The sequence below is a fragment of the Trematomus bernacchii genome, unplaced genomic scaffold, assembly GCF_902827165.1.
Source record: "Trematomus bernacchii unplaced genomic scaffold, fTreBer1.1, whole genome shotgun sequence".
Taxonomy (NCBI): Eukaryota; Metazoa; Chordata; class Actinopteri; order Perciformes; family Nototheniidae; genus Trematomus; species Trematomus bernacchii.
The window spans coordinates 3,328,644-3,342,130 of NW_022987689.1; the positions used below are offsets into that span (position 1 = coordinate 3,328,644).

The following is a 13,487-nucleotide window of genomic DNA, read 5'->3' on the forward strand; positions in this document are numbered from 1 at the left end:
TGCGCCGGCCAACACTTTCCAAAGGGGAGCCCAAACAGACACTGAGGTGTAGTAATGCAGAAGCCCTTTTCCAAGTACCAGCTGGGCCTTTTAGGAGCCTCTATCCCCACAGCAGATACTCGGCAGCCTCAGAGCAGCTTGACTTTACCATATGTGGAACTTTTTTATGCTCCACCTGGTTTCCCCAGGGGACCTGTGCCGCTGGGACGCCGGAGGCAGGTGAATTGCTCTTAATGCAAGGCACTGAATCACTGGGCCAACAACATGAGGGAAGAGCCTAGGGAGAGGAAATGGATCTGCAGGAAGCCTGGCGCCGACTGGTGCGACCTTGGAGCTAGTGCCCGCTGCGGAGTAGAAAACGAGGCCGCGCAGCGTCTCATGGAGCCTTCACTTACCACTCACCTCCACTCTAATAATATTCACATTTTTTATTTCTTACATAACATTGTGTATCATTTGATAAAGTGCCTTTTAAAAATTGAAAGTTAATCCATTTGTAAACCACAGCTTTCACTAAGAGCTTCCATACAAGTACCGGAGTTACTTCCTGTCTCTCCTGTTTCCCTTTTAGCTGTTTCATTTATTATCTATTGAAATAAATAGCGTAGAATTGGTTTTAGGGTTATGTAGACTGCTATACAGTACAGCAATATAGTATTTGCATTCTTTCATTGCAAATAGCTGTTGTACCTGTTTGTTGATTTTTTTTTCTCTACATCTTTTGAGAGTCGAGACGATCAGGACAGGTAGGTCAGATGAGAGAGATTTTGCCTGGACAGTGGGAGTGTGGTCACTCTCCTGCCTGCACCTGTCTCACTGAGCCTGTGGCACAAAGCCAGAGGTCAGAGGTCACCACAGGGGGCTGTCAAGGTCAAAGGTTTATCACTCTCCGAGGGGTCCTGGATCCATCACTCAGACCCTACATAACACACGATCTGCCCAGTTGAGTTTTTTCTTCCCCCTCTTTTTCTAATCCTTCCAAATGGCTCAGGCAAAACTCCTGACAGCAGCAAGAGAAACAAACTGTGGGGTGTGGAGCTCTAAGCCATCAGCTGGAGATTTCACTTTGAAAAGATTCCCTTTTACTCACTGTCCTTTCCACCAATCAGAGGGCCCGCCAGAGTCCAGGCACCCAGAGCAGCTGCCCTCTGACCCTGCCAGCGGTTGTTGGTTTATTTTGTTTGGGCTTTTTAGAGAGGATGGGGCTGCTTTTGACAGGTCAGGCAGCAGGACTTGGATGAGGTCTTTAGCAAAGACAGCCAGAGAGGGAGAATTTCACTGCTCGAGAAAAGACTCAAGCTACCCATAGCTAGTGTTGCAGCTCCAGTATTACGCTCATATTGCTGGGGCCCATATCATATTGACTGAGACATGTGGAAAATGGCCCATTACAGGGGGAAAAGAGGGGCCATTCATGCAAAGGCAATTCCATCAAGCATTCAAAAATTCCTTGATACCCCTGTTTATGCAGCTGTGCCCCCTGATCAAATTACACCATCCCTCTTGCAATATCCACGCCTCCTTCTGCCCCTTTAGCCGGTCTCCCCCCCCCCCCCCGACACTCCCTCTGAATGTGCCAGGAGCCTCAGATGGGTCTCCCGTTCACTGGGGAAAATGGCCGAGGTGACGCGGCATGAGGGGGCACGTAACCCAGAGTTACACCTACCCGCAGCAGCAATTGCGGCAAAGCCACGGTGCTTCCATGGGTCAGAGCAGGGGCCTGACATGTGAGGGGCACGTAGGGGCAGAAAGGAGACACGTCCCCGGAGAAGTACTAACCGTCATGCTGTAGCACCAACTCTGACAGACCGCAGGGATTGGACCCGCTGCATCGAGCCTGTCAGCTGTTCCAGCAGCGCAGAGCGATCCTGGAGGCCTCCACTGGGACTGTATTACTGAAGGCTTTTCTTCTCTGCCTCTGTTTTATTTTTTTGGGTGGGAAGGGCGGGTTTGCGAGTGTGAGAGGGGGTGTTGAGGGGTATAATTGAGAGCACAGAGGGAGCTTCGTCTCTCCATCTTATGATTTGGAGGTGAAGACAAGCGCCCTCGGGGGCCCCCTGTCAGAGCTTTTGGGCGCGCTCAGTGCAGACTTCAATAAAAACACACAAAAAGAATTCCCCCACAAGGGCGCCTGGCTGAATTGCTGACGCCAATGTAAAAGATTCCGTTTTCTGTGAATCATTTAGTACGCGACCCTGAGCTCTCTACACAACGTGACAATAACAGGAAACCCCCCTCTGTCCTCCTTATCGTGGCAAAATGAAAATTGCAACAAACCCAAAGAATGCTGAATTATTTCTTTCACAGATACAATTTCACACATCGATCACCCTCTTCCCCTCCTCCATTTTCCTCTTCCCCTCCCTTCTCTCACTTCTCTTTTCCTTTTTTCCCCCTCACCGTATTCCTGTCATGACAAATGTCAAACACAGTCCGTTAGGAGAGTGTTTTTTCTTTTTGGTAACCAAGAGCTTGCCAAGTCGAATGTGCACTGGGAGAAGACTGCTGCGGAAGCATCACATCGTAGCATCAGCATCAGATATTTCTGTGAAAGTAACAGAAATGTTTGAAGGTGTTGTCACAAGCTCACAGGTTCCTGCTGTTTGTGTGCACCTGAGGGAAATAGCGCCTTCTCACCCCTTTTGTCTCCACCCTCCCCATTGTTGTTTTTAAACTTATTTCTCTGTTTAGTTGTTATCACTTTTATTGTGGTTAACATTCTAAGCATGGCTGTTTTGTTTGTGGGTTTTGACAGAGGGGGTCGGTGTTGTAGTCGAAGTTAAAATTAGAGGAGTTGCTTCTCCGTGTCATCTTCTAGAAGCGGTGGGGAGTCTGTCAGTCACAGACATGGTGTGTTTTAATCATCTCTGTCCCACTTGGAGGAGCGCTGACGGTTAGAGTGAGGGTTCCCTCCCCTGGACAATAGCAGTATGCTAGAATCTCATACACTCTGATGTCAGACGTAGCAACCGGTTAAGAAATATGAGACGTTTCTTCCTCAAGTTAATCCAACAAATTCAATGGGGGAATCAAGGGACGTCTGGTGAATTTGAAGACATATCACAACTGTGTTTGAAGGTTTTTTTTGTGATCTTTCAAAAGATATGACAGCTGGAAGGAGATTGGCAACACAATAGCAGGAGTTTGTCACTATAGTGAGAGAATGAAGCTGATAGAATAATCAAAACCCACGACATCTTAGAAGCTTAATGAGCGAGGGCTCCCCCCAAGCGAGCAATAATAATAGCGTTTTGTAATTCTATAGCTCTTTTGATAACACTCCAAGGAATTTTAAATAGACATTTCTTTGTAAAGCAAAGTAGGTTAGACTGTAAATTATATTTTCCATATTAAAGCAATGATGATAGGAAGTTTGTCTTTACAGTACATCGCTAAGACAGAAACTACACCTATTTAGATACAATTACAAAAAGATAAATTACACATTTATGCAAATATGGTGAAACATAATTCTTAATCATAATATCATTTGTAATTGAAGCTGGAGTGAGCAGATTTACATTTTATGTTCACCAGAGTAATGTACGCCACTAAATTGAGATTTAAACAGAAGTACTTGGGAAAATATTCCTATTAGCCCCAAAGCAATTAGTCCGGCTGCCTGCCTTTGTCCACCTACCCATTGTGTTCTTTGTGGAAACCATTCTCTTATACCTCCACTTACTCCATCCTTTGAGACACCATTGGAAATCCAGGGCTCCAAGTTGAACCCACAGTTGGTTTAAGTGTAATGAAATGTGTGTCATGTCTCTGGCTCTCTCCCTCTGGCTCCCCATCACCCCTGGCCCCCTGAAAGCACTGCCTTTGACAGGAAGGCCTCAGTGGCTTCTTCTGCAGTGATCTTTAGCCCCTTCAGGTCCCATTGACTATTTCAGGACGTCCCTGCGATTTGAGGGTGGACTCAACCATTCACGCATGCTTCAGAGCATTGACTGTGGAAGGAAAATAGACAGATGGAGTGGAAGCCTCGGACAGCTAAACCAGCCCTCTGGGAAATCCTACCACGATGCCTAGCCACAAAAAAAAAATTAAAATTGAAATAAATTGACAAATAGCCTCTACACTGATTGTCGTTATTAGTTTTCCAATATTCTTATTGAAACACAACATTGGCAGTGCTTATAAACCACACTAGACTTTAATATATGCTTTTTTCACTCAGCGGCGCACAGATTGTCTGATATGCGTGTCCTGTCTTATATTGTGCTCATAATAGAAACTATGGCAACAGAAGTCAGGTGTGGTTTCTGCAAAAGGACCCAAGCTGAGCCATTCCAGATGATGCACATTTAAATGTGAACATATATTGACTCAGTTCCTAGTATCTGTTTATTTATCATATATTCAATCTTTATGCAGATGAGAGCGAACAGATCATGCATGGAGCACTTACCTTGCATCTGTGTGTGTGTGTGTGTGTGTGTGTTTATGAGGCTGTGTATGCGGTTTACCTGAAGCTTTTGTGTATGTGTGACTGTGTGTACGTGTGTTTGTTCCCATGTCTACATCTGTGCGTGGACGTGTGTCTGTGCATGGATATTGCAGCTTGGAGAGAGTGTGCATGTCCACTATATTAGACAGAGCGTGCGAGGGGTGCCTCAGCATGTGTGTACTGCTGTCTGTTCAGAGCTCTTGGCGCCAGCAGGGAGCGCCATTCCAATTTACCCATCAGCCAAGGAGGTAGGGGGTAAAAGCGCGGGGCATCGCTGTCGGAGATTTCACATTCGAGGGACAAGATTACCAGTCAGGGGACCCCTGTGTGGAGGTGATGAGGGAGGGAGACTGCCGGGGCACAGTGTGGGGTAGTTGGGACTGTTGGGGGACGGGGGAGTGGTGAGAGGGGGGAGGGCCGCACGACTCAACTCCGCCCTAGAATCCGTGGGCTCTCTGTTTTCCGGGGAGCGTAGCTGCCAAGATGCACATCTGTTTGACACCAGGCGCTGTGGTATGGCAGTCAGGGGCTGTCTGTCCTGATTCATATCTCTTCACTCTCTAGTTTATTCTAAGGATCTGGACAACTTTCTTTAGTCATCTTGGCAACAATGTGTCTTGTGTAGGCAGTGGTGTAAAGTAACTAAGTACATTTACTCGTGTTACTTTACTCAATTATCTCAATATTCTGCTTCTTTGTACGTATCCCTCACTATAATTCATAGGTTAATAGTGTACTTTTACTCCACTACATTTATTTAGTACCTTTAGTTACTTAGAATTGGATTAATGATGATGATAATAATGATGAATGTAATCAACACTTAAATACGATTTTAGTTACACCTGGAGTCAAATTCCCAAGCTACCCTGCAGTTTACAATGTAAATACAATTAACTGCACCTTTACCAGCTTTGATAACACTTTAATGCATCAATAATTATAATCAAAACATATGATATATATAATTCTGAAATGGGCCAATTTGCATAATGAGTACTTACTTACATTATTATGCTAATAGGTTTTTCTTTTACTTGAGTACTATTTTTGCTTCTGGGACTTTTACTTGTAACAGTATTTACACTTTGGTATATCTACTTTCACTTAAGTACAAGATCGGAGTAATTCTTCCACCTATGTGTGTAGGTTTCAGAAACAATAAAACCTAAATACAAAAGATACTAACTTTCCTAACAGCATATGATGCATCCTTATGTCTGTTTGTGTTCCAATATACATAAGCACATGTACAGGAAAGATTTCAAACACTAGAAATTAATCATGGCATTGTAAAATCTTGAATATTACCTCAGTCTGCTGTCGGCCGGGCTCACTCAGCCTGTGTTTGAGTGCCGGCCAAGTCAGCCATGGCTGCTCCAGAGGCCCTGAAGCCTGTTGGGGAGACGGGACATTCCAAACAGCATAACTCATTCTTTACACCCTCAGCACTGCCATTAGTTAATTATATGCAGGTGTTTTCCTTTCTCAGGTTTTTTTTTGCTTTAGATCTAATAAAAATGTAACCATAAGTACATAAAGCCAAATACAAGGAGAAAAGGACGGGGAAAACAGTGTGGAGGAAGTGGCTGAATGTGCTGTGTGAAGCAAATTATTGCCCCCATGTAGATTCATCAGTTCTCCCTGCTGGATTAAGGAAGGGCCTTTCTAATGAAGTTCGCCCCGTCAAAATGAAGGGACTAATTCTGATTTAGCTGAGGTAATGAACTTCCCCTCTCCTAGTGAGAGCAGCACCATGGGGTGAGGAGAGAGGGGTGGTTGTGTAAGGAGAGGGGGGAGGGCAGGGGCAAAGGAGACTGGCAGCAATAGAGAGAGGGAGCGAGGCAAGACGAAGGCGAGACAGGAGAGAGACATGGAGCGAGGACAGAGCAATAGAACGGAGGGAGAAAGCTAGGTGGAGAATAGGAAAAAAATTATGCAAAACGCCTGTCTCGTATTTGCTGAGATGTATTAAATTTCCAGCGCGGGTGCCTGTGTTATATAAAATTATGCTAATGTCTCGTGGCCCGCTGCGAATGGCGGCTTGCTGGTCCTGAGCATGCGTGGCTGGCCGCTACACGGAGCGCGCTCAGTGGGACTCAGCTTTTCTATTAAGGAAAACCTCTAGACACCTGATGATGAATTCTCTCTCACCAAATGTTCCCCTTTTTTTGTGTCGAAAATATGAGCGCTTTTCTAAATGACTTTGGAGAGCCCGGCGTGGCACTCGGCGGCCTGCGTCGAGCAGGGGGGAAGGGGTAAAGGGGGGGGGGGGGGTCCCTCTGCAGCAGGCTAAGGGAGTCAATTAAGGCGAGCACTGATAATTATAAGCCGGCAGAACGCAGGGGCTGGCTAATTGTACAGTGTTCCATGCCGTGAGCCCAGCCAAGGGGCCTCTCCGCTACGCTCTCTTCCCTGCTCCTTTGTGTGGACCACAGACCCCATAGAGCCACATACCTCAGCCTGACAATGCCACAGTGAGGCTAGCAAAAAAAGCCGGGCATGTGCCAGTAATTAACTTTTTACATTCAGGCCACTTACTCTTTTGAGAACTGAAAGAGATTCTGGTTTGATTTAAACCTTGTTTCTTCTGTTGACTTGGCTTTACACAAAGTTTTTCTTTCCCAGTTTTTGTTTTTTTTGTATTTTTTCACTTTTCACAGCAACTTTCATTAAGCACAAATCACTTCGAAAGTCAGGGCGTAACCACTTGACCTTTATTTCCTTCTAACACAAAAACAGTTTAGAATAGGCATGTATAAAGTAAATTAGAGCATTTCAGCGCAGAGTGGTGTTTGTGTGGCTGCAGGGGGTCCGGCGCTCCTTTGCAATCCATCTCAGCAGCCTGCACTGTTTGTCCCCAACGGACCTCCATACCTGCCTGCAGCTGCAGCGCCTACACATCATTCGTTAACAAGTATTCGGCTCTTGCCTTTGTTGTTGTGCATTTCTCTCTTCTCTTTTTTTTCTATTCTTCTACCTCTTTGACCTACACACTGTTCATTTGACCGAGTTTTAGCCATTGTTGGTTGCAGCTGTAAGAATAGCTGCTAATGTGGTCCAGACGAAGCACAAAATGGCAGAGTATCATTCAAAGTGTAAAATAGTGCTGCTGAAACAACAGCTTCAACTGGTTTTACCTTCAATTCCTGTTGGCCGGCTGCCGGCTCAAACATTACCTTCAGTTATAGTTATGCACAAAAACCACAGCCTGTTAACCCACCCACCCCCAAAAAATAAGATTCATACAGTATACATCTTGACATATTTTGTGAAAGACTAACTTTTAGTTTTTTTAGTTCTTACTGTTTTACTTAAGGATTTAAATGACACTGTGTGCCTGTGATACTTGTGCTATAATTAATTAAATATGCCTGTAGAGTGAGAAATGTAATCTAAAAATCATATTGAATGAGACGTAACAGATGAAATCTAATTTCCTCTTTGATTTTATGCCACATTTTTCATAAAAGCTTGAAAACACAATGGATAGAGAAACACAAAGCCCTTCACGTTCTTCATAAATGTTCAGGCTTCTACTCTAGTCTCAGGTATAATAATAATAATATTAAATAATATGCTAAACCATTTTGTCTCTAAAATGAATGCAGAAAAAATTACTTTTGGCTTTAGATTCTTTATTTGCTGCTACAGGGTTAACACATCTGAGTATCGCTAAACAGATGTGCAGGGGCTCTTGGCAAATAACTCAAGTGGAAATGTCTTCTCAGTACGTTTATGAAAGGGAGAAGTAGAAGGGTCCTTATGTTTTTGTCCCTCATGTTTTGTGAACTTCCAAAGGTGTTCTAGTCTGCTAAACCTTTTGTAACATCCATTCAAGCGTTACGCATGTTTATCTCGACACAAAAACCTGTCAGTTTGGTGTTCCTACCTCTGGCCTGGTAGCCAGGGGAGCTGTGAGGCGGTTAATGTAGGCGCAGAGTGGCTGATCCTAGCAGGAGCCTAGCCCTGCTCTGATTAGCACCTCCAACGAGCTGCCATGCATCAGAGCTGACATTCTCCCAGAGACATGTTCCCCCAGAATCCTTTGCTCTTGCTGTGCGAGGGCGTCACCACCACTGACATGTCACAGCCAACACCTCACCCCTCCTTCTCCCTCTGGAAGGTTGGAAAACAGCATTAGGCATGCACCGAACTTGGACCCTAACACGAGGGCTTCGCTTAGCTCATCTCCCCCTTTTCGCTTTTCACTTTCAGAACCAGACTTTGTCTTTTACGTGCCCACTTCCCTACAGGCAAACTGGAGTACAGCCTCTCCTTTCATGCTGCGGTAGTTTTCCAATCTCTCTGATTTTATAGCACTCACACTTCCATCACTATCCGTGTAATACATGAACTCTTTGATAGAATGAGGTGAATTTTCCAAGGTGCTATGATTAATTCTTGTACTTTAATTTTGACATTTTGCACTTGATTCACTCTGTCCTTCTCAAACTGAGGAGGCAGGAAATAGATATTAGTAATGTTCCCCCCAGGCGCCAGTTCTCCAATCAGCTCTGGTCCAGGGGGAGTCCATCCCTTTGCGCTCCCACCTACCACCTTCCCACCCCCGTCTGCAGCATTCTCCAGGCCTTAATGGGCCTTGTAGTACTTCAGAAATGAGTTTGTTCCTTATGAGCAGTGCTTCCACCTCAAGAGAGCACACCACACGGAGGTGGAGTCAATTTATATTCACCCATAATTCCCTGGGCCTTAATCACTCTGATTTTCCCCCCATTATCTGTTAATGGATAGTTCCCGCGGAGAGAAGAGAGAAGTAAACCCACCTACTGTTTACAGGCCTGAAGCTGTCTACTCTGCTGCCATCCACAATCCCGTAGTGGGTTGTATATACAGCAGTGGGTCTGCTGAAAACCAAATCTTCCTGCTTTATTAACACACAACTCCAACATCAGGCTGAATATTGTGAAACAGATGGTAGAACGGAAAGCTAACTCTTGCTGAAGGTGATGTTCCTCATAAACAAAATCATTTCATGCAGGTAATTCTGGCTTTATGGCAAGGTTTGGCAGTTAAGGAACTTTGAATTGCATTGACCTAACTTTGATTACTACGGTTGTTCTGTTTCCTGCTTTTCCAAAACAACCCATTCCTGCCTACTGAATATTCTCAATTTGTTCTCCCTCTTGTTTACTCATTACTTTCAGCAAGGAAGTGCCTTGATTGATGTCCTTAATATCATTTGTTAGAGTGTGCTGCTTTGGCGACACCAGCAGCATGGGTCCCTCTAAGAGTGAGCTTCAGAGAACCATTCACTATGCCCCAGAGAGGAGTGTAAATCTAAGTATCAGATTTTTCTCTTCTAAAGCCAAATGCTAAAAGTGGTCCTGAATTCCCCTCCAATTCAAACTGCTCCTCGGCAGAATTGTTTAAATAGGGTAAGGGGCAGTGGTGGTGGGGGGGGGGTGGTGTTGAAAAGGAATAAGCTAAGGGAGAGTTTTTAATTAAGCAATGCCCTGTGTTATACTTAACTACACACTATTATCAGAAAGTTAGACTGTCTTTAGTTACTTAAGTTTCAGTGTTTTACTCACTGTCAGCTCTGCATTTACACTGTTGGCAAACCAAGACGTCTATCAAATTCACAGACATCTTTACCACGGCTTTAAACGTACAGAATTCAATATGCTGCAGCCGTGTTGTTACATAAAGGTTTCACTAAACTATGCATGCAAGACCCGCAAGCCACAGTGTCCTAAACAACCTTCAACAGCACATGAACTTCAGCCCGGATAAAAACGTAAACAGTGCGGAGAAATAAAGACCATTCTTTTTGAGAGTAGTTTTTTCCTTTCTCCCTCTCCCTCTCCTGTCCTCCACATGGGAGAAATATTAGGCGTTTGTGTTTTAAGGAGCTGCGAAATACATAAACCATGAGCCACAGGAACGCGAGGCCCTGTGGATATGCAGATGGGCTTACTTTGCTGGTGTCAGGGATGCTTAGAGGGAGCAGGCACAGGAGCAGTTCTCATCTAAAGGATTTTCTTAGGAGTGCAGAGGGACAGGGTGGTGGCAGCGGAGAACACTCGGGAGACTCGGAAATAGAGAGACAGAGGAGGGAGAGAGACAGAGAAGAGCATAGAGAGAGAGAGAGCTGACAGTCCCCTGTGGCTCTGTAACTATATCCAGAGCCTACTCAGTGCGTGGGGAGGGGTGGGGGCCCATGCAGGGCCGTGCTGATTGGGCAGCCCTGGAGAAGGGCTGGGGGAGCGACAGGAAGTGACCTCAGCCCAATGAGGCAGCCATAGGGGCGATCGAGCTGACTTCCTCCCCTGGCTCTCACTAAGAAACAGGCTGCCAGTTTGATTCAACCCCTGTTACTCTGCCGAATACAAAGCCAGGCCTACACAGGCTGCATTACAGAGGCTAACAGAGCTCAATCTACTCATAACAGACACACAGTCACACTCTATCGCTCGCTCAGCCTCTTTTCTCCTCTCATATGTCTAGATTTGTCCATACATCACATAGCACTCTTTCAGTGTCCCAATACAAGATTAAAAACATGAATTAATCCTCCTAACAAGTTATGTGTATGTAGCCAAATACTGTAGCTCATTGCTCTGTGCTACCTCAGTAGTCCATAAGTTATTATAACGCATCACTTGGCCACACCTGTGCACTGGTTGAGATGTTCCTACGTTACAATGAACATGAGCACTCTAGTTTAATTTGAGCCAATCCCAGATACACACCACCCTACTTGCACAACAAATGTGTTTCAGTACACGAAAAGGCCCAGCCCAGCAAATGCTTCATTCTGTCCTGTTTTAGTAATGTTTGGTAAAAAATAAAATGCCCGATTGTTTTAGGAAATTACAAAGCCTTTTCAAATTTGCAATTGCTGTTAAAAGTGTACTTCTGCAGTAGGAATGAATACATTTGGGAACAAGAGCCATATACAGGGTAGGGAAGTAGAGACAGATAAACACATTTTAATCCATCTTTGTCCGTATATGATGACAATAAAGAAAACAAAGGATTACACCAGCCTTATTTTTCAAATTTGATTTGTATAAATATATCTTTGCCATTTTCCCTTGGTGCACCTGCTCACAGACTAAACACACACATGTACGCACACAAGGTCAGTCAGGCAGGTGCAGAGTTATCTGCATAATGAAGCAGGCCAGGTCTCCAAAGGGACAGCGTTGTGCTCTTGGGTCAAATGAGGGCTGCACATATGGCAGAAGAACAGATCTATGAACCCTGCAGAAAGCTTGACCTTAGTGTACACCCTCACACAGATAGCAGGCTGAATGGTGATCAAAGAGGGCAGTGATCTTCCTGCATGTCTGCGTGGATGCACTCGTGCCACCCTCCTCCCCCTCTTTGCTGATGCCTGCTGCTACACTCAGACGCACATGTAGGCTACAGAATATCTCATCTGTCAAATGCATGATTGCAGAACACATCATCAACTCAGTCCCTTTCAAAGCTGCTTTGATCGGCCTTTAGCTTTTACTAGACAGTCATTGGGGAACATAGTCTGTCAGCTTGTGCTGATGCACAACTTACTTATTTTTATGCTGTATACACCACATTATGCAATATGCATTGCCATATGTTTATGGTATTGAGAAAAGATTTTAAAAGGACATGTGGTAATATGTTACAGGAGAAAACTCAATTTGCCTACACTGTTTATTTTGGCAATGAAGGAGATTCTTCCATTTCCCTCCCTTCCTAAGAACATCAGGGTCATTGGGTTGCAGTTGTCACTATGAGTCAGAATAAACGTTTTTTTTAATAAACCCTTTATAACGTGAGCTTTTTGCTAAAAACTGGAAAATTAGACAAAAAAAAACAAAGCAAACATGAGTTACAAAGCAGTTTCCCTACATATAAACATGACTTGAAACACAAGGTTAGTTTTATGTGAACTTTTAGTGGTTAATAAACAAATACCTCTGTACAATGTAACTACGCACAAAGTAAGAAGTGCCTATTTATATTCACTGCGTTTCAGTTTACACACATACATATTTTGCCAGATTTGCCTAAAGCGCCTTTGATTAACCCTCCACCTGGCATAGCTCGATCCGGGCACAGCTGCTGAGCGGTATTTTGTGTTTGTGCTTCTGGTACCCAGGGCCTATGTAGTGGGCGCTGGCCTGTATAGAGACCTGGGGATAAACCCTAGATCAGTCCCCAGTGTACTGTATGTACCCCAGCCCCCTGCAGAAGCTGGCCTAATGTCAGGGTTGGCAGGGGTTTGATAGAGCACCAGTCTGGCCCCATGGCAGAGTGTATAGGCCTTTTATTGACGCACAGGAGATGGGCAGTTTTCTGGAAGCCTGAGTCAGCAGATTGCTGTGCTGCAAATGACTGTGCAGGTTGACAGTCTGAACGACATTTATTTAAGCTATCAGTGTCCTGGGCTGAGGAAGTGTAATGTTTAGATAGACGTGTAGGGAATTCTAAGCCTAGCAGATAAACTGAGAATCTGTCCTGCTCTTTAAATACCAGCGAATCACTGTATTAGAAATGTGGACATGTCGGCATGTTATAAAGGAGAGTTGTTTTGGTGTATGTACACTGTACAATGTACACTGGAGAAGTGCTAAGATAATTTTGTGACATAAACTGAAGGTTTCGGAAACTATTCTTTAATATTCCTTTGTCCTTGCAGTTTAAGTAATAACACTCTTTTTCTATTATTACTTTTTAAATCACCTTTCAAAGCACACCTGGCTGTTTCCTTCATTAAGACTCCCTTCAAATTCTGTTTTAAATTGCAGATTCTAAAAATAATGATTGTACATGCAAGTTAATCAAAAAGATGACGCTCACCATGTTCAAAGTGCAAGGCCTCGTCTGAGCCGTTAGAACCCCGGCTGGTCAGCTAAATTATGCCTGATGGGAACAGATCACACTTTATATTACTTCCTATCTCATGAAAATCACAGACAGGGGTCTTTGCCAAAAATGTGTTGAATAAAACTGTAATGTGAGAGAAAAGAAAACACACAAAAAAACAAGGCAGAGTGAGACTTCTGGCATTTACGCTCTG

At 44.4% G+C, this 13,487-nt stretch overlaps 1 protein-coding gene across 1 annotated transcript in view; it reads left to right on the forward strand.

Annotated features, from left to right (window-relative positions):
- LOC117488595 (zinc finger protein 521) overlaps window positions 1–13,487 on the forward strand; it is an 87,453-nt gene that overhangs the window by 56,033 nt on the left and 17,933 nt on the right.